Source organism: Pleurodeles waltl, chromosome 5 (genome assembly GCF_031143425.1).
Source record: "Pleurodeles waltl isolate 20211129_DDA chromosome 5, aPleWal1.hap1.20221129, whole genome shotgun sequence".
NCBI lineage: Eukaryota > Metazoa > Chordata > Amphibia > Caudata > Salamandridae > Pleurodeles > Pleurodeles waltl.
The window spans coordinates 1722063908-1722091698 of NC_090444.1; positions in this window are offsets into that span (position 1 = coordinate 1722063908).

Below are 27791 nucleotides of genomic sequence, written 5' to 3' on the forward strand. Positions count from 1 at the left end.
TTTACTCCTGTGAACTGAAGTGCTTTGAATACCATGCCAAGTGCGCTTTACTCCTGTGAACTGAAGCGCTTTAAATGTCGTGCCCGGGGCGCTTTACCAGTGTGGCCTGAAACGCTTTGCTCGTTATGCTAAGGGGCGCTTTACCTTTTGGAAGAAACAACTTCCTTAAAACTTGGATTCAGCAAGGCCTTACCGCTACGAGTATGACCTACTTGTTTTTGAATGCACAGTGGAAACAAGGATACTTCGGTTGGATGACACTCTGCCATTCAGGAACTCTGCTCTTCTCCAGAGAAACCCCCACAAGGTCTGGCTGCATCAAAGTCTTCAAAATAGTGAGCAATGTGCTTGGGTGTGGCTGGGCTTTATAGGCCTGCCACACCCCAAGATGGCTGCTGCCTCTAAAAACATGGGAATTGTAGTCCCTTCATGGAATAGCACTGATAAGTGCATCTTGTCCACCAATGACCTGAACGTGCAGCTCTATGAGCTTTGCCACAGGGCAGACGACGTTGATGGCCACCTTTGGAGCAAGAGGAGATGACAAGTGGTGCGCAGAAAGCACTGCAGAGCCGCGCAGCGGAGATTCGGGCGGGACCTGGATTGCGCATGGTTCTATGCCTGACACACCAGTACCAAATGTGATCATCATGCTAAAATATGATAAACACCCATGGACACCTGGACACTCATCATGAGTTTGTTGTCCGGCAGAGGCCACCACAGTTACACCGCCATTGTGGTCTAAACCCTTCTGGCCCAATTAGTAGTTCACTGCTGGGCCTGTCGGTGAAAACATAATTTTCAGTACGCCGACCCAGCTGGGAAGAGGGCCAAAACATTGCAGCCGGTTTGTAAGTGATCTGGCTGCAATGTGGTGTTGTGGTGGGTGCAGCAGCACCGGTAGCGGTTATTACTGCATGTAATTTATGCATTGGAAAGTGCTACAGGTCTGTCCATGTGGGACCTGGCACTGCCCATGTCAAGTGCATGGCCAGTGCAGGGTCCTCCAGGAGGCACCTGACACCCCCATTCTACCAGCCCTTGCATGGCGGTGGTGCCGCCATGCAAAGGCTGGCAGATTTGGGAGTCCAAATCCTTAGGGCTGCGCTGCCCTGGCAGATTAAGACCGCTTGGACTGCCAGGCAGCTAGCTGGTCGCAACCTGGCAATGTCGGCGGTCCAAACATGGTGGGTCCACCACGGTCATAATGTGGGGGTCATACTGCCACGACCGCAGTGGTCCAATTGCCACTGTGAGTCTGGCATACTTGAAAACACCAGATATGTAATGAGGACCAAGATGGTTGACACAACCACCATCTGCCACCAAGGCCCACTAGGTGTTGCTCTGCATGCGTAATGCCACATGCATACATTGATGGAATAGGCTGGCTTTGTAAGGCAACTATGCTGGCCACACATCTGACACCATTGTGCTGCAAGGAGGTGGTAGCCTTCATCTAATATGAGGACCCTGCTACTAAAATGGACTACACATCACATGGTACATACATGATGAGCACAAGTATTGGAATCCAGATGGTCACATACAGGTCCTTGAGTCAGTACCTAAGAATGACATGTACATCAGCACAGTCAAATTGAATCATATTACAAGACCTGGAACATACACAACACCATAAACACATCTGAGTCACCACTCAAACTGCAACCAACTACTGCCATGGAATATTCATAGTCCCTCTCAACTCTTCACTAAATTTCTCCCTCTTATCTTTGCAGCTGACCAAGGTTATGGCATACAGCCGTGGGTCATGACCCCATTTGCAAATCCAGATACCAATGAACAGCGTGGCTACAATGAAGCACACCGGAAGACATGCAATGTGGTAGAGACGAGCTTTGGTCTTCTCAAATCCCAGTACAGGTGCTTGGACATGACAGGAGGATGCCTCCTGGATGCACCCCCACTGGCATGCAAGATCATACAGGTATGTGCTATCCTGCACAACATGTGTGTCAGAAACAATATCCCCTGGGATGGGCAAGTAGATGTCCACATTGAGGAGGAGGAGGAGGATGATGGGGATGAGGACCTTAAGAGGGACCTACTAAACACAGCGGCAGGAGTCTGCAGGAGACAGACAATTGTTGACAATTTTTATACATAGTCAACCAAAAAAGTACTCTGTAAACACCTCAAATAAATGTTGTTCAACAACACAGTTCTCGGTCTCCTCATTGTCCAATACATGTTTTTTTGGAATGTGAATCTAACCTCAGGGAGTGTGTCAGAAACACAGAAACAACAAGTATGGTACACACAACTTTGGTGTTGTAGGGGGTTCTACAGACTCTATCTCACATATCAGTGATGCCCAAATCCCTGGCATGTGATTTCTGAAGGCCAAGATCCATGCACCACTACATATATTGTTACATCATGTGGGCAATGTGCAATTTCATTGGCCATTCACCAACACAACACCATCCCTAACAGGTAGCATGCAAGGGGGCCACACATAGGGGCTGTCAGGAAATGGAGGTAAAGTAATGTCAGAACTGAACACTGTTACAACACTGTGTGAGAGTAGCTTGACCTGCACCGTACATGTGTGTCAAGGGGGGGGGGACATCATAGGTAACATTGCTTGTTCAGTAATTGCCCATGGTAATTAGTCAATGTTGGAAGCTGAGCCTGCACAGTGTGTCCATGGGAATATGTACTGGCACTACAATAGGCCACATCCCTGACACATGGAGGACTGTAAATCATGTATGGCACATACACATTGGCTGGGGAATGGTCAATGGCCTGGCAGCGACAAAGCAGCTAGGGGTGTAGAATCCATATACAAACACATTACAGATTGTATGGTCTATGATTTATAATGGGAGAATGCATCTGCCAAATGATAGTCTGGCTGGAATGCAGGCAGAGTGTGTGACACACCCATTTACATAGGATGCACAACGGTCACACAAATAGACTTGATTCACACATGCCCACTGCTAATAATGAGAAATACATGTCGACTAATGTATGGGTATCTATTGTAGGTAGCAACGGGTATGCCATTGTCCACAATGATTGACCTGTGTCTGAATGCCTACACAGTATGCCACGTAAAACAACATAACACAGCACATAGCAATACAAACCACCCATTGTCACTTAGATGACAGATCCATTGCATGGTACCAAATATAACTAACTTGCTCATACATGTAATGGCCTCCAATATCGCAATCATGTGTAGCATGTGTGAACATGTGCAACATTCTCAAGTACAGTCAGGGACCCACATCACAGCCATATCATCAGGATCTGGCAAAGGATGAATAAAGCACTAAGGAGATTATACACCTCAACATCAGTCAGTCATGGTAAGAGTCAGCTAGGTTGTGGGGCATGCTAGGAGAATTGCATTGCCATGTTCAACGGTGGATGTGGATGGACAGCTCTGAGATACCCACAGATTTGTGCAGATACTACATGCCATGTCACGTGCAGACTACTCAAGTGCTGTGGCATGTGCCATGTCATGTGTGTCTGGCACTCATTCCATCTCACTAATATTGCCAATGGGACATTGACAACTGAGTTGATAGTTGTAGGAGAAGATAATATTTCCATATTATACAAGTCACATGTAGTATCCTGTCCTAATATCACCTGACAATGTTGCTGTAGAAGATGTGTACAAGGTGCTAGCAGACAAAAGACTGGGAGCAATGGAGGACACTAACATACCTCACCAGTCATGGCAGACCAAAGGGATAATGATCAGACAAACACCAAAACAGACACTGTAAGACACCAATGTCTAGATGTCAAGCTCTAACTGATGCACAGAGATGTTAGTACATGACCCAGACATGTTTGTCACCATGGTAATTGCCCTTCTCATGGTACCAGAACAGGAGACAGTCACATACAATGAAATCTTAACTATATTATTTGTCCAACCTTTACGTTACAGCAGTCATGCAACCCCTAAGCAGAGTGAACATGGACACAACTTTGGACTCCTAAACATCCATACCTGTCCTACATGTGTAAGCACACGACCTCTGTACTTGAGAGGGGAAGGGTGACATCTTGTACTGCATTGGAATTAATCACAACCAGGTCTGTATGTCCACATTTGTGCATGTCTCCATCCACTAGGGAGTGTGCGTAGGCTGGAAATTAGCTCTCATAAATGGTAGAGATATCAGCTCAATAAACCCAAGCACCACTGCTCTGACAACATCAACTTATGATAATGTCAGATGCTTGATGCACATGGACAGGGGACACAGTGAAGTGGACCACCATCAACCTGCACCTCCACATGCAACCATGGGTTTGTGTTGTCACACAAACTCACATAGTGATGTAGATGGGTAGGCCTGCTATCTATGCTACACTGCAACACTGCAACACAGTGGTACGGCATTGTATGTGACAGTCATGACTGACAAGATGTTGACAGATCAGAAAACACAAATGGAGGCAGGCACACGTATCTCATAGATCTCAGCACACATGTACCACCATAATAGGCCTGCCATTGTAATGTGAATGGATTCATTACAACAGCTTAAATAGCAGCAACATAATGGCATAGGTGTCACAAAACTTGTGAGCGTATGAACATACCCATCAATTGTATACTGACGTACAGCACATAAGCGCCAGTGATGTGACTACACAGGCAATAGTTAAAAGGACAACTTCTGCCTATGCAGAAAGGTATCAATGCGAGCGTGCACATCCCCTTGACACAGCACATCCCCATGACACAAATGACACAACACATGTTTAAACAGACACGTGGCATATAGCATTCTTCTCCAGCACACGTGTCCATAACATCTGCAGCAACTAAGATGCATAGGAAAATACATGGCACATGTGTGGCTGTCCTATAACTAGGTAAGTACAATACGTAACCAGTGAGTAGACACACAAGCATACTCTGCTTGACAGGAGATTTGTGATGGCAATGTCAGTCCACTGCTTACTCTGAGTACATAATGTAATGGCTGACACATGCCTTTGCATGTGTATGACACAGGGCCAATATAAAAATGTGTTTGTAGGTATGTAGATATATATTGCCCACAGACATAACTATGTATTCCACCTGCTACTCACTAGTCATACACATATGTGAACACATAGCACACATGTGCCAACATACATATACACACAGTGTAGGACACATGAACATATGCACAAATTATGAGTGAGTGCCTACAGCTGCGTCATGAAAACACATATTGGTTGCACATACCAATGACAGCGCATTGACATTCATGCATAGACTTGCACGTGTGGTTAAAAAGCATATACCACATAGTATTACAGCCCATGTTGCATGTGAAATTACTCAGGGTGCATTCAAGGGCTACAATGGAAAAAATGATGCTATTCCGATATGCGTAAAACAAATTACACTAATGCATCAACATCACACCGCAACATTGCGAAAATGACACCTGGGCCCTGAATGGCAATTCAACGTTACCACTACTCTCAGTGCACCATGTAGAAAAATCGACGCATGACTCCCATGCGTCAAAAGAAATACACGCATGACGCAAAAAACATGACGCACACGCCCAGGAAATGATGTACAGGGATATCCTGCCTGCAAGTGAGGTACAGTAAGTGTAGTTTCACTTTCACTTCACAGTCTGTTCCCCTATGACTGTGTGTGGTTGTGTTTTGGAGGTGCTGCCGGATTTGTGGTGTGTTTGGAAGTTTTGGTGTGTCCCTTGTGCTGTGTTCTGTACTTTCAGTATATATATTGTCTATTTACTTCTCATTTGTATTATTCGTGTACTGTATTTTGTCATTGTATTGTGGGGTGTCTGGGGTAGTTTAGTTGTTGGGGTAGTTTTGGGAGTTTGGGGTAGGTTTTGGGTTTAAATTTTCTTCCTCGTATTTTTTTGGTTAACGTCATCTACCCTTTTGTCATGTCTGGGAAGGGTAGAATGGGGAGAATGTCTCCTGATGAACTGGGGGGATTCATCTGGTTGGTGGCCCATTACCTGCTCCTCATGCTGCAACTCGGTGGCCGGATGATCCTGGGCTACCCTGTCGAGGCAAGGTGTCTGCGGTGGAGCAAGGTCATGTACCATCTGGAGAGGATCTTCAGGACCGGACACAATGAGCACCAGCTCAAGCATCAGCAGGCAGATCTGGGGGCATGGGAGCAGGATCCTCTGGATCATTTGGGATTCAAAATCGGCAGGACTGTTGGTAAGTCTCCCATTGCCATACAATTGGCCGCATTTAGCATTTGACTGACAGTTGTAGGTAAGTCTGAGTGCTGCTTGTAATGGTTGTGAACATGTCATATGCAACCTGTAGGGGAGTCTATGCCCCACTTGAGGCTTGCAGATCAAATGTCAAACAATTTGGACAATGCAGGACACATGTATGATGAACCCTGCATAACCATCACAAAGAGGCAATTGTAAGTGCCCCTAGCGCAACCTTCGTGCTGCCATAGTGTCATGTGATTGACGGTAATGCGGTGCTAACCTGCCATTTACCCCATGTAGTCTGTACAAAGGGGCGCAATGCATGCATTGGACCACTTTTGCAAGGCTTGACACACATCATGGCTGTGCCAGCCACAATGTATGCAAGAGGGCCGTTCTGGTGCAGAGGGGGCCTCCAATGTTAGCAAAAAAAAGTCAATGAGACCGTTGCACCCCATTTTTGGTGGATTTCCTAACCTGCTCTTTGCTGCCATTAAACATAAGCACCCATCATGATCAATGGGCCCCTGGGTGCTTACCGGGACTCTGGAAATTAAATATTGATGCTAATCCTACAAAGCGCCAGACCACTGTCAAACAATCTTTACCCTACTCCCTCTAACTACCACCATGGTGAGCAGTCTATTGGAGACACTGCATGCACAGTGGTATCACAGGTGCACTAGGGCCCGCACTTCAACTGGCCCAGCACTAGGTGCTGCACCGCTTCCATATATAGATAGGCCCCAAGGGTAGTGATGCATGCACAGTACAACTTACGAATTATACAGCTAGGAATGACGCCTGTGCCATTATACAGGCAAGAAATGGTGTGTAAAAATTAGTTAGGGAGGGAAAAATCCAGACCTCAGTGTCACAACAAATGTTCTAAAGTATGAATTCCAAACACTCTGTAGGGCTGCTGAGTGAAGGTGTGAAATCTGTGCATAGAAATGCTTGAAAAGGGCCCCTATGAACTCAGCAGGAGGTTCGGTGATCTGTAGCATCTTCTGCTGATTGCATCATTGGCCTTCACGTGAAAACATGATGCTGGCTCACACTGCCAGCATGCTGTGACTTAATAATGACTATGCACACACATGGATGTTAGTAAGGGGTGCACTAAGACCCAGAACAACAGTATAGATGCAATAGGTGCTGCAATACTGTAGTCCTATTGGCCTCTTGGTGTAATTTTGCAAGGCCATGTTAGGGAGCCTGACCATACACTGGGTCCAGACTACTGGCAGTTCCATTTCACCTGTGCATTGTGTATCAGAGTCAGCATAAAACACTGAACTATGTTGTCTATTTGCATTAAGTAGGATTTACACTAAGCAATGTTCTACATTCATGTCGTACAGGTGGACCTGTCCCTTACACCATCGGAGAGGTGGGGAGATTTGAAGACCCTGATGCATCCAAAAAGTACCATTTTGTGGCTCCTGTTAGCTACTCCAGGGTTTGATGTGAGTCAGTCAGAAGAGTAGAATGCAATGAGTGATGTCGTTTTTTGGACCAATTATAAGAAATCATAGGAGTATGGATGATGACATCATGGGGCAACATAGAATACCAGCTTTGTAGTTGGCAGCCCCCCCTAACAATTGGCCCACTCCTGCACTCCATGATGGGTGCTCAGGCCTTGGGGCATCACCAGAGGTGTTGAGCTGATGGATTGCATGCCCAGCCCCCCCTTCAGCTCAGGGAGACGGGAAATCCATACTTGGTGAGACATGTGATGCTCAAAGTGTGGATGAGAGTGATGTTGAGCGGTCCATTGTTAGTTTCTATCAGCTGTGGGCCATCATGATTTCCAAAGGATTGATGTCATTCCTCTGACATGTAGAAGATACTGGTGATGTATGGTTGGATATAGAGGCAGATGAGGTGCAATACAAATTATTGAGGCATGTGTGTAGGACTATATGTGTAATCAGCTGTAGCAGTGCAACTTACAAATCTGTACATACTCCACCCAATGCTGATACTGATGGTTGCTTGTCTTCATTTTGCAGCTGCCAACCTGACCAATGAGGAAAGGCATCAGTTCAACCGCAGGTCAGAACGGTACCGCCACATCCCGGAGGTGCACACCGGTTACTGCCGCATGGCACACCATTTCCGTTCGGAGAAAGCATCTGGGGAACAGTAGACATTCCCACACGGGTGACCCACTCACCCAGCTAAAACAAAGGATGGAGCAGCAACATCTGCAATGCAGGGGATCCCAGCTGCACCCATCCCATCCACCTCTGCAGCACCATTCTTCACCCCACACCAGTTTTGCCACCACCAGCTGCTGGCCCATCACAATTGGAACTGGACTTACGTCGGGACATCACCCTGATACTCCAGCGTTTGGCACTGGCCTAGGACTGCAAAGTCCTCAAATACATCAAGAAGAAGGTGAAGAAGTCATGCAAATTAACTGATACTGTGATGGACCACCTCCCAGTTCCTTCCCCTCCCTTTTAAAGTTGTACCATATTTTAGTTTGGGTTTTATGTAGTTAGTGGTAGGTTACTGTAGTGTAGCCATTAGTTAGGATAAGTGTAGTTGTGGGGTGGGTTTCTATTCTTAGGTTTTTATTGGTGGGTTGTTGGATGGGGGTTCATGTTGGGGTTTATATGCGTTTTTATGAAAAACATAAAAATAACAAAAAAAACAAAATAGAAAAAAATATATAGTTGTTTACGTCGTAGGATTAGTTAGTACATGTGTAGTTAGAGTCACGGTTGTCCTACTTGTTTATTGTTTCTTAAGAGGGTAGGGGGCCAATGTTTAGAGTGTTGTGTTTTATGTATAAGTTACGTTTAGCATAGGTTAGTTAGTTTAGTTGTATGATAAGTATAGTTGGTATAGGTTAGTTTAGGATAGGGTAGGTTTTAGTATTGTTTTAGTAGATCCTTTTTATAATAAATATCCTGTTATCAGTGCAAACAGTTTGTGTAATTAGTGTGAGTCTCAGGGTTCTCCCCATGTGTGTACTGGCCAAATTGGGGAAATGGCTTATGGAATCCGTCCTGCCTACAGAAGCCTTATTTACCATGTGTAATCCCTAGAGATAACTGAGTTGTCACATTGACAACAACATCACATCTACTAATCCATGCATCTGCCATCCGGTGTACCCACCACTCAGGATCACTATGTATACTTTGTATTGGACAGGTAGGTCTGGTACTTCAGCTGTCAGTGTTGGGGTCCTGTAGTAGGAATGTTAGGAACCGTGGCATATCTGACAACAGCCACAATTGGAACTCTATCCTAAAAAACTGACCGATGGCCATCACTAATGAGGTTAGATACCCCTGTACCACACCAATGAGTTTTTTTGGTACTACCAGCTGACAATATTGCCCTAGACTTGTTTTTCAGCCATACCTGCTGTTAGACCTGACAGCCTGAGGGTGGTCACCCCTAACTTTTTGCCTGCCTCCCTCCACTTTTTGGACACTGTTTTTGCCAGCTTTTAGACTCTGCGCACTTTACCACTGCTAACCAGTGCTAAAGTGCATAAGTTCTCTCCCTTAAAACATGGTAACATTGAATCATACCTGATTGGACTATTTAATTTACTTATAAGTCCCTAGTAATGTGCACTCTATGTGCCTAGGGCCTGTAGATTAAATGCTACTAGTGGGCCTGCAGCACTGGTTGTGCCAACCACTTAAGTAGCCCCTTTTCCTTGTCTCAGGCCTGCCACTGCATGGCCTGTGTGTGCAGTTTCACTGTCACCTCGACTTGGCATTTAAAAGTACTTGCCAAGCCCAAACCTCCCCTTTCTCCACATATAAGTCACCTCTAATGTGTGCCCTAGGTAACCCCTAGGGCAGGGTGCTGTGTGGGGGAAAGGCAGGATATGTACCTGTGTAGTTTACATGTCCTGGTACTGTAAAACTCCTAAATTCGTTTTTGCACTACTGTGAGGCCTGCTCCCTTCATAGGCTAACATTGGGGCTGCCCTCATACAGTATTGAAGTGGTAGCTGCTGATCTGAAAGGAGTAGGAAGGTCATATTTAGTATGGCCAGAATGGTAATATAAAATCCTGCTGACTGGTGAAGTTGGATTTAATATTACTATTCTAGAAATGCCAATTTTAGAAAGTGAGCATTTCTTTGCACTTAAATCTTTCTGTGCCTTACAATCCACGTCTGGCTGGGCTTAGTTGACAGCTCCTTGTGCATTCACTCAGACACAACCCAAACACAGGGTACTCAGCCTCACTTGCATACATCTGCATTTTGAATGGGTCTTCCTGGGCTGGGAGGGTGGAGGGCCTGCTCTCACACAAAGGACTGCCACACCCCGTACTGGGACCCTGGCAGACAGGATTGAACTGAAAGGGGACCTGGTGCACTTCTTAGCCACTCTTTGGAGTCTCCCCCACTTCAAAGGCACATTTGGGTATAAAACAGGGACTCTGCCCTACCTCATCAGACACTTGCTGGAGAAGAAACCTGAACCAGAACCTGCATGCTGCCAAGAAGAACTGCCTGGCTGCCTAAAGGACTCACCTGACTGCTTTCTACAAAAGACTGCTGCCTTGCTGTTGCCCTGCTGCCTTGCTGAACTCTTGTCTGGCTGTAAAAGTGCTCTCCAAGGGCTTGGAAAGAGCTTGCCTCCTGTTCCCTGAAGTCTCAGGACCAAAAAGACTTCTCTTTTTCACTTGGACGCTTCGTGCGCCGAAATTTTCGACGCACAGCTTGTTCCGCGGCGAGAAAAACACCGCACAGTGACGCTGATCAACTCGACGCCTTCGGGACGACCGGAACTTCGACGCACGGCCTCGCAAGGACAACGCCGCCTGACCTCCAGAGGAGAAATCGACGCAACGCCTGCCGTGAGAGCGAAACTTCGACACACAGCCCCGCAGAACGACGCGCAGCCGGTAAACAAGCAGGAGAATCCACGCACAGACCCGGGACCTCTGGTAATCCCCGCGATCCACAGAAAGAGACTGTCCGCGCGCCGGAAAACGACGCATGACTTCCCCGCGTGAAAAATAACGACGCAAGTCCGTGTGTGCTGGGGAGAAATCGACGCACACACCCTTTTTCCACGTATCTCTTCTTCTGTGGCCCTCTGAGGAGATTTTCCACTCCAAACCAGGTACTTTGTGCTTGAAAGAGACTTTGTTTGCTTTTTAAAGACTTAAGACACTTTATATCACTCTTCAGTGATATCTCTACAAATTCACATTGCAACTTTATTCGTTTTGACCTACAATTATCCTGATAAATATTATATATTTTTCTAAACACTGTGTGGTGTATTTTTTTGGTGCTATATGGTGGTATTGTATGATTTATTGCACAAATACTTTACACATTGCCTTCTAAGTTAAGCCTGACTGCTCGTGCCAAGCTACCAGAGGGTAGGCACAGGATAATCTTGGATTGTGTGTGACTTACCCTGACTAGAGTGAGGGCTTTTCTTGGACAGGGGGTAACCTGACTGCCAACCAAAAACCCAATTTCTAACATTGGTGATCAGCGGTGAGGATAGGACTTGTATTTGTGCAGTGACATACAGTAGCTAAGTATTTCACTACCTACCCACAGTTGAAGGTCAACTTGATTTTTATCTCTTTTTGCAATTCGTTTTTTCCCTGACAATTTTCAAAAACTAAATTCTCACTCAACATGTCTCTGACTGGGTCTCAGATAGGTGACTTTGACCTAGTCCTTTTGGATACATATACGGTCAAACAACTAAAAGGACTCTGCAGGACAATGAGGGTACCCACCCAAGGGTGTCCTCCAAAAAGGAGGACTTTCAAGTGGCGCTGAGGGCCTGGGCAGAAGCCCATTTAGAAGAGGATGATGAGGGAGAGGAGCCAGAAAATGGCCCCTCAGAGGATTTGTTGCTATCTGTGGATGGTGTTACCACTGCAATTGTGCCCCCTTCCAGACCAGGGAGCAGTGTCTCTGTGCAAAGCCTGACCGCAGAGGAAAGGAGAGAGGAAAGGGAGTTCCAATTGCAAATGGCAAAACTGAAAATTGAGGCTCAACAGGAGGAAAGAAGGGCAGAGGGAGAAGCCAAGCAAGCTGAGGCTGAAAGAGCAGCCAAACAAATTGAAGCTGAAAGAGCTGAAGCTGCAGCTGAGAGAGCCTTGGCTGAAAAGAAACTGTTATTGGCTCATGAAGCTGGATCTCAAGGCAAAGCAGTCTGAATCCAGCAATAATGGTGGCAGCATACTGACAGGACCTGCTAGAGAAAAGAAGGTTCGTATACCCAAAAATGTGGTGCCCAGTTTTGTGGTGGGAGATGACATAGATAAATGGTTAGCTGCTTATGAGGTTGCACTAAGGGCTCATGAGGTTCCTGAAGGGCAATGGGGGGTAGCTATGTGGGGTTATGTGCCGCCATTGGGGAGGGACACACTTCTCACATTGGATCAACCTGATCAAAACACATACCCGCTTCAGAAAGCCACTTTACTTGCCAAGTTTGGGCTGACCTCTGAGGGATACCGTCAGAGGTTCAAGGACAGCACCAAACAAACCACACAAACATGGGTAGATTTCTTTGACTTTTCCAGTAAGGCACTGAATGGATGGGTGCGGGGCAACAAAGTAGATGATTATAAAGGGTCATATGACTTGATTCTGAGAGAGCATATGCTTAATACTACTTTTACAGAGTTGCGCCAGCACTTAGTGGATAGTAAGCTGACTGATCCCAGGAAGCTTGCTGAGGAGGCTGACCTCTGGGTTAGCACCAGAGTGTCCAAGAAGGTACCTGGGGGGGACACCCACAAAGGTGGTCAGGGTTTCCAACAGAAGAAAGAGGGGGGAGATAAACTTACAGATAAGGAACTCTCCAAAGGCCCCCAAAAGAATTCCCAGGGAGGGGGTGGCAACCATTCCTTTTCCAGATTTGGGAAAAAGCCAGGGACATAGGATAGATCAGGGAAATCCAACCCCAAATGCATGGAGTGTTACCAGTATGGTCACTATAAAGGTGACCCCCAGTGCTCCAAGAGAGCACCGTCCACTACCGGACAGTCACCTGGGTTGACTAGTGTAGCGCTCGGGGGGAGATGGACCCAGATAGCTTTGGGGAACAGGTAGAGATTTCCCTAGTGTCCCTGGGAGAAGGAAAAATGGTGCCCAAAGCCCACATGCCCCAAAATACTTCCAAGTACAGGCAGTGGGTCACCATTGATGGGCAGAAGGTGGAGGCTCTGCGTGACACAGGAGCCAGTATGACTACTATCAAGAGTCAGCTGGTGTCAACAGAGCAGATAGTCCCTAATACATTCCACCAGGTCATAGTCGCTGACAATCGTGAGAGTCACCTACCGGTGGCTCTGGTTCCCTTTGAGTGGGGGGGGGTCTCTGGTACTCTGAAAGTAGCTGTGAGTCCTGCCATGCCTGTAGATTGTATGTTAGGCAATGATCTTGAGCATACTGCTTGGAAAGAAGTGGAGCTCAGATCTCACCTGGAGATGTTAGGGTTACCTGAGTGGGTCTGCATGACCACACGGTCCATGGCTGACCGAGAGGGAAGTCAAGGGCGTCTGGAGCCTGGAACAATGGCCCAGAGAGCTGCCAAGAGGAGGGACAAGGGGTGCGGGAAAACGTTTTCAGAAGTTCCCGCAGTGGTTGACGGGGCTCCTGAGGAGGAGGCTCCCGAGCCAACTGGGGAAGACATTGCCACCCTAGGTGACCTACCTGAGCTTGCTGGCTGGCAAGTTGAGGGTGGACCCACCAGGGAGGAATTCTGCAAGGCGCAGAAAGAATGTCCCACTCTAGAGGGTCTGAGGAAGCAAGCCTCAGACCAGGCGGCAGGTGAAGCCTCTGGCGATCATCACATATATTGGGAGAATAATCTCCTCTACAGTGAGCCTAAGGTTCCGGCCTTTGGGGCAGCGCGTGCGCTGGTGGTCCCCCAGTGTTACCGAACCTTCCTACTGGGTCTGGCTCATGAGATTCCCCTGGCAGGACATTTGGGGCAAGGCAAGACCTTTGACAGGCTTGTCACCCACTTTTATTGGCCCAGAATGAGGACAAACTCAGATAAGTTCTGTAGATCTTGTCCTACCTTCCAGGCCAGTGGTAAAGCAGGGAAAAGGGTTAAAACCCCCCTGATTCCACTTCCTGTCGTTGGCACCCCCTTTGAAAGGGTGGGCATCGACATTGTTGGTCCATTGGACCCCAAAACTGCGTTAGGCAACAGGTTCATCCTGGTTTTAGTGGACCATGCCACCCTTAACCCAGAGGCAATCCCTCTGAGGACCGTAACTGCACCGGTGGTGACCAGAACTCTGATGGGGATATTTACCCGTGTGGGATTCCCAAAGGAGATAGTGTCTGGCAGAGGCACTAACTTCATGTCTGCATACATGAAGTCTCTGTGGGATGCGTGTGGTGTAACCTACAAGTTCACCACACCCTATCACCCCCAAACTAATGGTCTTGTGGAGAGATTCAACAAGACCTTGAAAGGCACGATTGGTGGCCTCCCTGAGGCCATGAGGCGTAAGTGGGACGTACTCTTACCATGCCTTCTCTTTGCTTACCGAGAGGTCCCCCAGAGGGGGGTGGGGTTCAGTCCCTTTGAGCTTCTCTATGGGTACCCTGTCAGGGGACCCTTAAGCATTGTCAAGGAGGGGTTGGAGAGAGCTCCAAAGGCGCCCCCTCAGGATGTGGTCAGCTACATGTTGGCCCTCCGCAACCAGATGACCCGCTTCTGGAAAGAGGCCCAAAGTAACCATGAGGCCAGTCAAGAGGTAATGAAACGCTGGTATGACCAGAAGGCCACCCTGGTAGAGTTTCACCCTGGAGACAAAGTGTGGGTAATGGAGCCAGTAGAGCCTAGAGCTCTCCAGGACCACTGGTCTGGCCCATTTGAAGTAAAGGAGCGGAAAGGGGAGGCCACTTACCTAGTGGACCTCCAAACCACTAGGAACCCCCTAAGGGTGCTCCATGTCAACCGACTAAAGGCTCATTTTGAGAGGTCTGAGGTCAACATGCTTCTGGTCACAGATGAAGGAATGGAAGAGGAGAGTGAACCTCTTCCCGACCTCCTCTCTGCCCAAAAAGGTGATGGGTCAGTGAAAGGGGTCATCCTCTCTGACTCCCTGACTCTAAACCAGAAAGGAGACTGCTATGAGCTGTTGGAGCAGTTCTCCCCCCTGTTCTCCCTTACTCCTGGACTGACCCACCTCTGTGTTCATGACATTGACACCGGTGACAGTCTCCCTGTAAAGAACAAAATTTACAGGTTATCGGATAAGGTGATAGCCAGCATCAAGGAGGAGGTCTCCAAGATGTTAGCTTTAAGGGTTATTGAGAAATCCAGTAGTCCCTGGGCCAGCCCAGTGGTGTTGGTCCCTAAGGCTACTGCCCCAGGTGCGAAGCCAGAACTCCGGTTCTGTGTGAACTACCGGGGTCTCAACTCAGTCACCCGGACTGATGCTCACCCCATCCCCGAGCTGATGAGCTCGTTGACAGGCTGGGCGCTGCCAAGTTCCTGAGTACTTTTGATCTTACTTCAGGGTACTGGCAGATCGCCCTGACTGAGGGGGCTAAAGAGAGATCCGCATTTTCAACCCCTGATGGCCATTACCAGTTCCGGGTGATGCCATTTGGATTGAAAAATGCCCCCGCTACCTTCCAACGGTTGGTTAACGGGGTCCTAGCTGGCAAGGATGCCTTCTGTGCAGCCTACCTGGATGACATAGCTATCTACAGTTGCAGCTGGGAGGAACACCTGCTCCACCTCAAGGAGGTGCTTCAGGCCCTGCAACAGGCAGGCCTGACCATCAAGGCTAGTAAGTGCCAGATTGGGCAGGGTTCCGTGGTGTACTTGGGACACCTAGTGGGTGGTGGCAAGGTGCAGCCACTCCAGGCCAAGATTGAAACTATCAAGGACTGGCAACCACCTAGAACTCAGACTGAGGTGAGAGCCTTTTTAGGCCTCACAGGATACTACCGCAGATTTGTCAAGGGCTATGGTACCATTGTGTCACCCTTGACAGAACTCACTTCCAAGAAACAACCTAGGTTAGTGAATTGGACAGAGGCTTGTCAGAAAGCCTTTGACTCCCTGAAGGAAGCCATGTGCACGGCCCCCGTGCTCAAGGCCCCTGACTACTCCCAGGAATTTATTGTGCAGACAGACGCTTCAGAGCATGGCATAGGGGCGGTCCTAGCACACCTAAATGAGGAGGGCCTAGACCAACCAGTAGTCTTTATTAGCAGAAGGCTATTACCACGGGAACAGAGGTGGAGTGCTATTGAAAGAGAAGCTTTTGCTGTGGTCTGGGCACTGAAGAAGCTAAGACCCTACCTGTTTGGGACTCACTTCCGGGTTCAGACAGACCACAGGCCCCTCAGATGGCTCATGCAGATGAGGGGTGAGAATCCAAAACTCTTGAGGTGGTCCATTTCCCTACAGGGGATGGACTTTACGGTGAAACATCGCCCCGGGGTTGACCATGCCAATGCTGATGGTCTCTCCAGATACTTCCACCTTAGCGATGACAGCTCCCAGGAGGTCGGGTAGCTCTCCCCACTTTCAGCTGGGGGAGACACATGTTAGACCTGACAGCCTTAGGGTGGTCACCCCTAACTTTTTGCCTGCCTCCCTCCACTTTTTGGACACTGTTTTTGCTGGCTTTTAGACTCTGCACACTTTACCACTGCTAACCAGTGCTAAAGTGCATATGCTCTCTCCCTTAAAACATGGTAACCTTGAATCATACCTGATTGGACTATTTAATTTACTTATAAGTCCCTAGTAATGTGCACTCTATGTGCCTAGGGCCTGTAGATTAAATGATACTAGTGGGCCTGCAGCACTGGTTGTGCCAACCACTTAAGTAGCCCCTTTTCCTTGTCTCAGGCCTGCCACTGCATGGCCTGTGTGTGCAGTTTCACTGTCACCTCGACTTGGCATTTAAAAGTACTTGCCAAGCCCAAACCTCCCCTTTCTCCACATATAAGTCACCTCTAATGTGTGCCCTAGGTAACCCCTAGGGTAGGGTGCTGTGTGGGTGAAAGGCAGGACATGTACCTGTGTAGTTTACATGTCCTGGTAGTGTAAAACTCCTAAATTCGTTTTTGCACTACTGTGAGGCCTGCTCCCTTCATAGGCTAACATTGGGGCTGCCCTCATACAATATTGAAGTGGTAGCTGCTGATCTGAAAGGAGTAGGAAGGTCATATTTAGTATGGCCAGAATGGTAATATAAAATCCTGCTGACTGGTGAAGTTGGAATTAATATTACTATTCTAGAAATGCCACTTTTAGAAAGTGAGCATTTCTTTGCACTTAAATCTTTCTGTGCCTTACAATCCACGTCTGGCTGGGCTTAGTTGACAGCTCCTTGTGCATTCACTCAGACACACCCCAGACACAGGGTACTCAGCCTCACTTGCATACATCTGCATTTTGAATGGGTCTTCCTGGGCTGGGAGGGTGGAGGGCCTGCTCTCACACAAAGGACTGCCACACCCCCTACTAGGACCCTGGCAGACAGGATTGAACTGAAAGGGGACCTGGTGCACTTCTTAGCCACTCTTTGAAGTCTCCCCCACTTCAAAGGCACATTTGGTTATAATTCAGGGCCTCTGCCCTACCTCATCAGACACTTGCTGGAGAAGAAACCTGAACCAGAACCTGCATACTGCCAAGAAGAACTGCCTGGCTGCCTAAAGGACTCACCTGACTGCTTTCTACAAAGGACTGCTGCCTTGCTGTTGCCCTGCTGCCTTGCTGAACTCTTGTCTGGCTGTAAAAGTGCTCTCCAAGGGCTTGGATAGAGCTTGCCCCCCGGTCCCTGAAGTCTCAGGACCAAAAAGACTTCTCTTTTTCACTTGGACACTTCGTGCGCCGAAATTTTCGACGCACAGCTTGTTCCGTGGCGAGAAGAACGCCGCACAGCGACGCTGATCGACGCGACGCCTTCGGGACGACCGGAAGTTCGACGCACGGCCTCGCAAGGACAATGCCGCCTGACCTCCAGAGGAGAAATCGACTCAACGTCTGCCCTGAGAGCGAAACTTCGACACACAGCCCCGCAGAACGACGTGCAGCCGGTAAACAAGCAGGAGAATCCACGCACAGACCCGGGACATCTGGTAATCCCCGCGATCCACAGAAAGAGACTGTCCGCGCGCCGGAAAACGACGCACGACTTCTCCGCGTGAAAAATAACGACGCAAGTCCGTGTGTGCTGGGGAGAAATCGACGCACACACCCTTTTTCCACGTATCTCTTCTTCTGTGGCCCTCTGAGGAGATTTTCCACTCCAAACCAGGAACTTTGTGCTTGAAAGAGACTTTGTTTGCTTTTTAAAGACTTAAGACACTTTATATCACTCTTCAGTGATATCTCTACAAATTCACATTGCAACTTTATTCGTTTTGACCTACAATTATCCTGATAAATATTATATATTTTTCTAAACACTGTGTGGTGTATTTTTGTGGTGCTATATGGTGGTATTGTATGATTTATTGCACAAATACTTTACACATTGCCTTCTAAGTTAAGCCTGACTGCTCGTGCCAAGCTACTAGAGGGTAGGCACAGGATAATCTTGGATTGTGTGTGACTTACCCTGACTAGAGTGAGGGCTTTTGCTTGGACAGGGGGTAACCTGACTGCCAACCAAAAACCCAATTTCTAACATTGGTGATCAGCGGTGAGGATAGGACTTGTATTTGTGCAGTGACATACAGTAGCTAAGTATTTCACTACCTACCCACAGTTGAAGGTCAACTTGATTTTTATCTCTTTTTGCAATTCGTTTTTTCCCTGACAATTTTCAAAAACTAAATTCTCACTCAACATGTCTCTGACTGGGTCTCAGATAGGAGACTTTGACCTAGTCCTGTTTTATACATATACGGTCAAACAACTAAAAGGACTCTGCAGGGCAATGAGGGTACCCACCCAAGGGGCCTCCAAAAAGGAGGACTTTCAAGTGGCGCTGAGGGCCTGGGCAGAAGCCCATTTAGAAGAGGATGATGAGGGAGAGGAGCCAGAAAATGGCCCCTCAGAGGATTTGTTGCTATCTGTGGATGGTGTTACCACTGCAATTGTGCCCCCTTCCAGACCAGGGAGCAGTGTCTCTGTGCAAAGCCTGACCGCAGAGGAAAGGAGAGAGGAAAGGGAGTTCCAATTGCAAATGGCAAAACTGAAAATTGAGGCTCAACAGGAGGAAAGAAGGGCAGAGAGAGAAGCCAAGCAAGCTGAGGCTGAAAGAGCAGCCAAACAAATTGAAGCTGAAAGAGCTGAAGCTGCAGCTGAGAGAGCCTTGGCTGAAAAGAAACTGTTATTGGCTCATGAAGCTGGATCTCAAGGCAAAGCAGTCTGAATCCAGCAATAATGGTGGCAGCATACTGACAGGACCTGCTGGAGAAAAGAAGGTTCGTATACCCAAAAATGTGGTGCCCAGTTTTGTGCTGGGAGATGACATAGATAAATGGTTAGCTGCTTATGAGGTTGCACTAAGGGCTCATGAGGTTCCTGAAGGGCAATGGGAGGTAGCTATGTGGGGTTATGTGCCGCCATTGGGGAGGGACACACTTCTCACATTGGATCAACCTGATCAAAACACATACCCACTTCAGAAAGCCACTTTACTTGCCAAGTTTGGGCTGACCTCTGAGGGATACCGTCAGAGGTTCAAGGACAGCACCAAACAAACCACACAAACATGGGTAGATTTCTTTGACTTTTCCAGTAAGGCACTGAATGGATGGGTGCGGGGCAACAAAGTAGATGATTATAAAGGGTCATATGACTTGATTCTGAGAGAGCATATGCTTAATACTACTTTTACAGAGTTGCGCCAGCACTTAGTGGATAGTAAGCTGACTGATCCCAGGAAGCTTGCTGAGGAGGCTGACCTCTGGGTAGCACCAGAGTGTCCAAGAAGGTACCTGGGGGGGACACCCACAAAGGTGGTCAGGGTTCCCAACAGAAGAAAGAGGGGGAGATAAACTTACAGATAAGGAACTCTCCAAAGGCCCCCAAAAGAATTCCCAGGGAGGGGGTGGCAACCATTCCTTTTCCAGATTTGGGAAAAAGCCAGGGACATAGGATAGATCAGGGAAATCCAACCCCAAATGCATGGAGTGTTACCAGTATGGTCACTATAAAGGGCGACCCCCAGTGCTCCAAGAGAGCACCGTCCACTACCGGACAGTCACCTGGGTTGACTAGTGTAGCGCTCGGGGGGAGATGGACCCAGATAGCTTTGGGGAACAGGTAGAGATTTCCCTAGTGTCCCTGGGAGAAGGAAAAATGGTGCCCAAAGCCCACATGCCCCAAAATACTTCCAAGTACAGGCAGTGGGTCACCATTGATGGGCAGAAGGTGGAGGCTCTGCGTGACACAGGAGCCAGTATGACTACTATCAAGAGTCAGCTGGTGTCAACAGAGCAGATAGTCCCTAATACATTCCACCAGGTCATAGTCGCTGACAATCGTGAGAGTCACCTACCGGTGGCTCTGGTTCCCTTTGAGTGGGGGGGGGTCTCTGGTACTCTGAAAGTAGCTGTGAGTCCTGCCATGCCTGTAGATTGTCTGTTAGGCAATGATCTTGAGCATACTGCTTGGAAAGAAGTGGAGCTCAGATCTCACCTGGAGATGTTAGGGTTACCTGAGTGGGTCTGCATGACCACACGGTCCATGGCTGACCGAGAGGGAAGTCAAGGGCGTCTGGAGCCTGGAACAATGGCCCAGAGAGCTGCCAAGAGGAGGGACAAGGGGTGCGGGAAACCGTTCCCAGAAGTTCCCGGAGTGGTTGACGGGGCTCCTGAGGAGGAGGCTCCCGAGCCAACTGGGGAAGACATTGCCACCCTAGGTGACCTACCTGAGCTTGCTGGCTGGCAAGTTGAGGGTGGACCCACCAGGGAGGAATTCTGCAAGGCGCAGAAAGAATGTCCCACTCTAGAGGGTCTGAGGAAGCAAGCCTCAGACCAGGCGGCAGGTGAAGCCTCTGGCGATCATCACATATATTGGGAGAATAATCTCCTCTACAGTGAGCCTAAGTTTCCGGCCTTTGGGGCAGCGCGTGCGCTGGTGGTCCCCCAGTGTTACCGAACCTTCCTACTGGGTCTGGCTCATGAGATTCCCCTGGCAGGACATTTGGGGCAAGGCAAGACCTTTGACAGGCTTGTCACCCACTTTTATTGGCCCAGAATGAGGACAAACTCAGATAAGTTCTGTAGATCTTGCCCTACCTTCCAGGCCAGTGGTAAAGCAGGGAAAAGGGTTAAAACCCCCCTGATTCCACTTCCTGTCGTTGGCACCCCCTTTGAAAGGGTGGGCATCGACATTGTTGGTCCATTGGACCCCAAAACTGCGTTAGGCAACAGGTTCATCCTGGTTTTGGTGGACCATGCCACCCTTAACCCAGAGGCAATCCCTCTGAGGACCGTAACTGCACCGGTGGTGACCAGAACTCTGATGGGGATATTTACCCGTGTGGGATTCCCAAAGGAGATAGTGTCTGGCAGAGGCACTAACTTCATGTCTGCATACATGAAGTCTCTGTGGGATGCGTGTGGTGTAACCTACAAGTTCACCACACCCTATCACCCTCAAACTAATGGTCTTGTGGAGAGATTCAACAAGACCTTGAAAGGCACGATTGGTGGCCTCCCTGAGGCCATGAGGCGTAAGTGGGACGTACTCTTACCATGCCTTCTCTTTGCTTACCGAGAGGTCCCCCAGAGGGGGGTGGGGTTCAGTCCCTTTGAGCTTCTCTATGGGTACCCTGTCAGGGGACCCTTAAGCATTGTCAAGGAGGGGTTGGAGAGAGCTCCAAAGGCGCCCCCTCAGGATGTGGTCAGCTACATGTTGCCCCTCCGCAACCAGATGACCCGCTTCTGGAAAGAGGCCCAAAGTAACCTTGAGGCCAGTCAAGAGGTAATGAAACGCTGGTATGACCAGAAGGCCACCCTGGTAGAGTTTCACCCTGGAGACAAAGTGTGGGTAATGGAGCCAGTAGAGCCTAGAGCTCTCCAGGACCACTGGTCTGGCCCATTTGAAGTAAAGGAGCGGAAAGGGGAGGCCACTTACCTAGTGGACCTCCAAACCACTAGGAACCCCCTAAGGGTGCTCCATGTCAACCGACTAAAGGCTCATTTTGAGAGGTCTGAGGTCAACATGCTTCTGGTCACAGATGAAGGAATGGAAGAGGAGAGTGAACCTCTCCCCGACCTCCTCTCTGCCCAAAAAGGTGATGGGTCAGTGAAAGGGGTCATCCTCTCTGACTCCCTGACTCTAAACCAGAAAGGAGACTGCTATGAGCTGTTGGAGCAGTTCTCCCCCCTGTTCTCCCTTTCTCCTGGACTGACCCACCTCTGTGTTCATGACATTGACACCGGTGACAGTCTCCCTGTAAAGAACAAAATTTACAGGTTATCGGATAAGGTGATAGCCAGCATCAAGGAGGAGGTCTCCAAGATGTTAACTTTAAGGGTTATTGAGAAATCCAGTAGTCCCTGGGCCAGCCCAGTGGTGTTGGTCCCTAAGGCTACTGCCCCAGGTGCGAAGCCAGAACTCCGGTTCTGTGTGGACTACCGGGGTCTCAACTCAGTCACCCGGACTGATGCTCACCCCATCCCCGAGCTGATGAGCTCGTTGACAGGCTGGGCGCTGCCAAGTTCCTGAGTACTTTTGATATTACTTCAAGGTACTGGCAGATCGCCCTGACTGAGGGGGCTAAAGAGAGATCCGCATTTTCAACCCTTGATGGCCATTACCAGTTCCGGGTGATGCCATTTGGATTGAAAAATGCCCCCGCTACCGTCCAACGGTTGGTTAACGGGGTCCTAGCTGGCAAGGATGCCTTCTGTGCAGCCTACCTGGATGACATAGCTGTCTACAGTTGCAGCTGGGAGGAACACCTGCTCCACCTCAAGGAGGTGCTTCAGGCCCTGCAACAGGCAGGCCTGACCATCAAGGCTAATAAGTGCCAGATTGGGCAGGGTTCCGTGGTGTACTTGGGACACCTAGTGGGTGGTGGCAAGGTGCAGCCACTCCAGGCCAAGATTGAAACTATCAAGGCCTGGCAACCACCTAGAACTCAGACTGAGGTGAGAGCCTTTTTAGGCCTCACAGGATACTACCGCAGATTTGTCAAGGGCTATGGTACCATTGTGTCACCCTTGACAGAACTCACTTCCAAGAAACAACCTAGGTTAGTGAATTGGACAGAGGCTTGTCAGAAAGCCTTTGACTCCCTGAAGGAAGCCATGTGCACGGCCCCCGTGCTCAAGGCCCCTGACTACTCCCAGGAATTTATTGTGCAGACAGACGCTTCAGAGCATGGCATAGGGGCGGTCCTAGCACAGCTAAATGAGGAGGGCCTAGACCAACCAGTAGTCTTTATTAGCAGAAGGCTATTACCACGGGAACAGAGGTGGAGTGCTATTGAAAGAGAAGCTTTTGCTGTGGTCTGGGCACTGAAGAAGCTAAGACCCTACCTGTTTGGGACTCACTTCCGGGTTCAGACAGACCACAGGCCCCTCAGATGGCTCATGCAGATGAGGGGTGAGAATCCAAAACTCTTGAGGTGGTCCATTTCCCTACAGGGGATGGACTTTACGGTGAAACATCACCCCGGGGTTGACCATGCCAATGCTGATGGTCTCTCCAGATACTTCCACCTTAGCGATGACAGCTCCCAGGAGGTCGGGTAGCTCTCCCCACTTTCAGCTGGGGGAGACACATGTTAGACCTGACAGCCTTAGGGTGGTCACCCCTAACTTTTTGCCTGCCTCCCTCCACTTTTTGGACACTGTTTTTGCTGGCTTTTAGACTCTGCACACTTTACCACTGCTAACCAGTGCTAAAGTGCATATGCTCTCTCCCTTAAAACATGGTAACCTTGAATCATACCTGATTGGACTATTTAATTTACTTATAAGTCCCTAGTAATGTGCACTCTATGTGCCTAGGGCCTGTAGATTAAATGTTACTAGTGGGCCTGCAGCACTGGTTGTGCCAACCACTTAAGTAGCCCCTTTTCCTTGTCTCAGGCCTGCCACTGCAAGGCCTGTGTGTGCAGTTTCACTGTCACCTCGACTTGGCATTTAAAAGTACTTGCCAAGCCCAAACCTCCCCTTTCTCCACATATAAGTCACCTCTAATGTGTGCCCTAGGTAACCCCTAGGGCAGGGTGCTGTGTGGGTGAAAGGCAGGACATGTACCTGTGTAGTTTACATGTCTTGGTAGTGTAAAACTCCTAAATTCGTTTTTGCACTACTGTGAGGCCTGCTCCCTTCATAGGCTAACATTGGGGCTGCCCTCATACAATATTGAAGTGGTAGCTGCTGATCTGAAAGGAGTAGGAAGGTCATATTTAGTATGGCCAGAATGGTAATATAAAATCCTGCTGACTGGTGAAGTTGGAATTAATATTACTATTCTAGAAATACCACTTTTAGAAAGTGAGCATTTCTTTGCACTTAAATCTTTCTGTGCCTTACAATCCACGTCTGGCTGGGCTTAGTTGACAGCTCCTTGTGCATTCACTCAGACACACCCCAAACACAGGGTACTCAGCCTCACTTGCATACATCTGCATTTTGAATGGGTCTTCCTGGGCTGGGAGGGTGGAGGGCCTGCTCTCACACAAAGGACTGCCACACCCCCTACTCGGACCCTGGCAGACAGGATTGAACTGAAAGGGGACCTGGTGCACTTCTTAGCCACTATTTGAAGTCTCCCCCACTTCAAAGACACATTTGGGTATAAAACAGGGCCTCTGCCCTACCTCATCAGACACTTGCTGGAGAAGAAACCTGAACCAGAACCTGCATCCTGCCAAGAAGAACTGCCTGGCTGCCTAAAGGACTCACCTGACTGCTTTCTACCAAGGACTGCTGCCTTGCTGTTGCCCTGCTGCCTTGCTGAACTCTTGTCTGGCTGTAAAAGTGCTCTCCAAGGGCTTGGATAGAGCTTGCCTCCTGTTCCCTGAAGTCTCAGGACCAAAAAGACTTCCCTTTTTCACTTGGACGCTTCGTGTGCCGAAATTTTCGCCGCACAGCTTGTTCCGCGGCGAGAAAAACGCCGCACACCGATGCTGATCGACGCGACGCCTTCGGGACGACAGGAACTTCGACGCACGGCCTCGCAAGGAGAACGCCGCCCGACCTCCAGAGGAGAAATCGACGCGACGCCTGCCGTGAGAGCGAAACTTCGACGCACAGCCCCGCAGAACGACGCGCAGCCGGTAAACAAGCAGGAGAATCCACGCACAGACCCGGGACATCTGGTAATCCCCGCGATCCACAGAAAGAGACTGTCCGCGCGCCGGAAAACGACGAACGACTTCCCCGGGTGAAAAATAACGACGCAAGTCCGTGTGTGCTGGGGAGAAATCGACGCACACACCCTTTTTCCACGTATCTCTTCTTCTGTGGCCCTCTGAGGAGATTTTCCACTCCAAACCAGGTACTTTGTGCTTGAAAGAGACTTTGTTTGCTTTTTAAAGACTTAAGACACTTTGGCGGTCATTCTGACCGCGGCGGGCGGCGGTAGCCGCCCGCCATGCGGTCACCGCCATTTGGCCGCTCCGCGGTCAAAAGACCGCGGAGGCCATTCTGGCTTTCCCGCTGGGCCGGCGGGCGCCGGCCAAAGGAGCGAGGAGCGCCCGCCGGCCCAGCGGGAAAGGCCCTGCAACATGGAAGCCAGCTCCGAATGGAGCCGACGGTGTTGCAGGGGTGCGACAGGTGCAGTTGCACCCGTCGCGATTTTCACTGGCTGCTATGCAGACAGTGAAAATCATGCTGGGGCCCTGTTAGAGGGGCCCCTGCACTGCCCATGCCAGTGGCATGGGCAGTGCAGGGGCCCCCAGGGGCCCCACAACACCCGTTCCCGCCATCCTGTTCCTGGCGGTAAACACCGCCAGAAACAGGGTGGCGGGAAGGGGGTCGGAATCTCCATGGCGGGGCTGCTTGCAGCGCCACCATGGAGATTCAGCCCAGACAGGGGAAATCCGGCGGGAAACCGCCGGATCCCCTTTTCTGACCGCGGCTTTACCGCCGTGGTCAGAATGGGCAGGGAAGCACCGCCAGCCTGTTGGCGGTGCTTCCGTGGTCCTCCACCCTGGCGGTCGATGACCGCCAGGGCTGGAATGACCCCCTTTATATCACTTTTCAGTGATATCTCTACAAATTCACATTGCAACTTTATTCATTTTGACCTACAATTATCCTGATAAATATTATATATTTTTCTAAACACTGGCGGTCATTCTGACTGCGGCGGGCGGCGGTAGCCGCCCGCCACGCGGTTACCGCCATATGGCCGCTCCACGGTCAAAAGACCGCGGCGGCCATTCTGGCTTTCCCGCTGGGCCGGCGGGCGACCGCCAAAAGAGCACCCGCCGGCCCAGCGGGAAAGGCCCTGCAACAAGGAAGCCGGCTCCGAATGGAGCCGGCGGAGTTGCAGGGGTGCGACGGGTGCAGTTGCACCCGTCGCGATTTTCACTGTCTGCTAAGCAGACAGTGAAAATCTTTATGGGGCCCTGTTAGGGGGCCCCTGCACTGCCCATGCCAGTGGCATGGGCAGTGCAGGGGCCCCCAGGGGCCCCACGACACTCGTTCCCGCCATCCTGTTCCTGGCGGTAAAAACCGCCAGAAACAGGATGGCGGAAAGGGGGTCGGAATCTCCATGGCGGCGCTGCTTGCAGTGCCGCCATGGAGATTCAGCCCATGCAGGGGAAATCCGGCGGGAAACCGCCGGATCCCTTTTTCTGACCGCGGCTTTACCGCCGCGGTCAGAATGGGCTGGGAAGCACCGCCAGCCTGTTGGCGGTGCTTCCGTGGTCCCCGGCCCTGGCGGTCTTGGACCGCCAGGGTCGGAATGACCCCCTGTGTGGTGTATTTTTGTGGTGCTATATGGTGGTATTGTATGATTTATTGTACAAATACTTTACACATTGCCTTCTAAGTTAAGCCTGACTGCTCGTGCCAAGCTACCAGAGGGTGGGCACAGGATAATCTTGGATTGTGTGTGACGTACCCTGACTAGAGTGAGGGCTTTTGCTTGGACAGGGGGTAACCTGACTGCCAACCAAAAACCCCATTTCTAACCCCTGCCATATATGGTGAGGGAACCATATATGTGTCCTTCATTTGTGACATATTCAGTGAATTGCTTTTAGATGATGAGACCAGCATACACACTGTCATGTTAGGAACCTTGTGTGTAGCTTTATGCCCTCACAGTCTTACACTCTTGTACTGATAGTCTGTGCCCAATGAGATGGATTCACACATTACAATCATTTAGCTGAGTGGATGGATCACAATAGATGTAGACAAGCTAATTGAGTACAAGGTGTTTATTTACAAGTGGATGTACTGTAGTGAGATATTTACAACATCCAGGTCAGTGACCCCATTTGTGACATCCATACGATTGTGACATGATACAAGTCCAGGGTTGAGGGACATCTCATGGGACATGCTTCAGAGTTGTGTTGATATGTGTGGAGGAACAATAATTGCCAATTGGTAAGTGAGAGACAATGACGGTCCATAGCAGACAGGTCAACAGTGTGTGGTTGAAGAGTGCACATATCCTA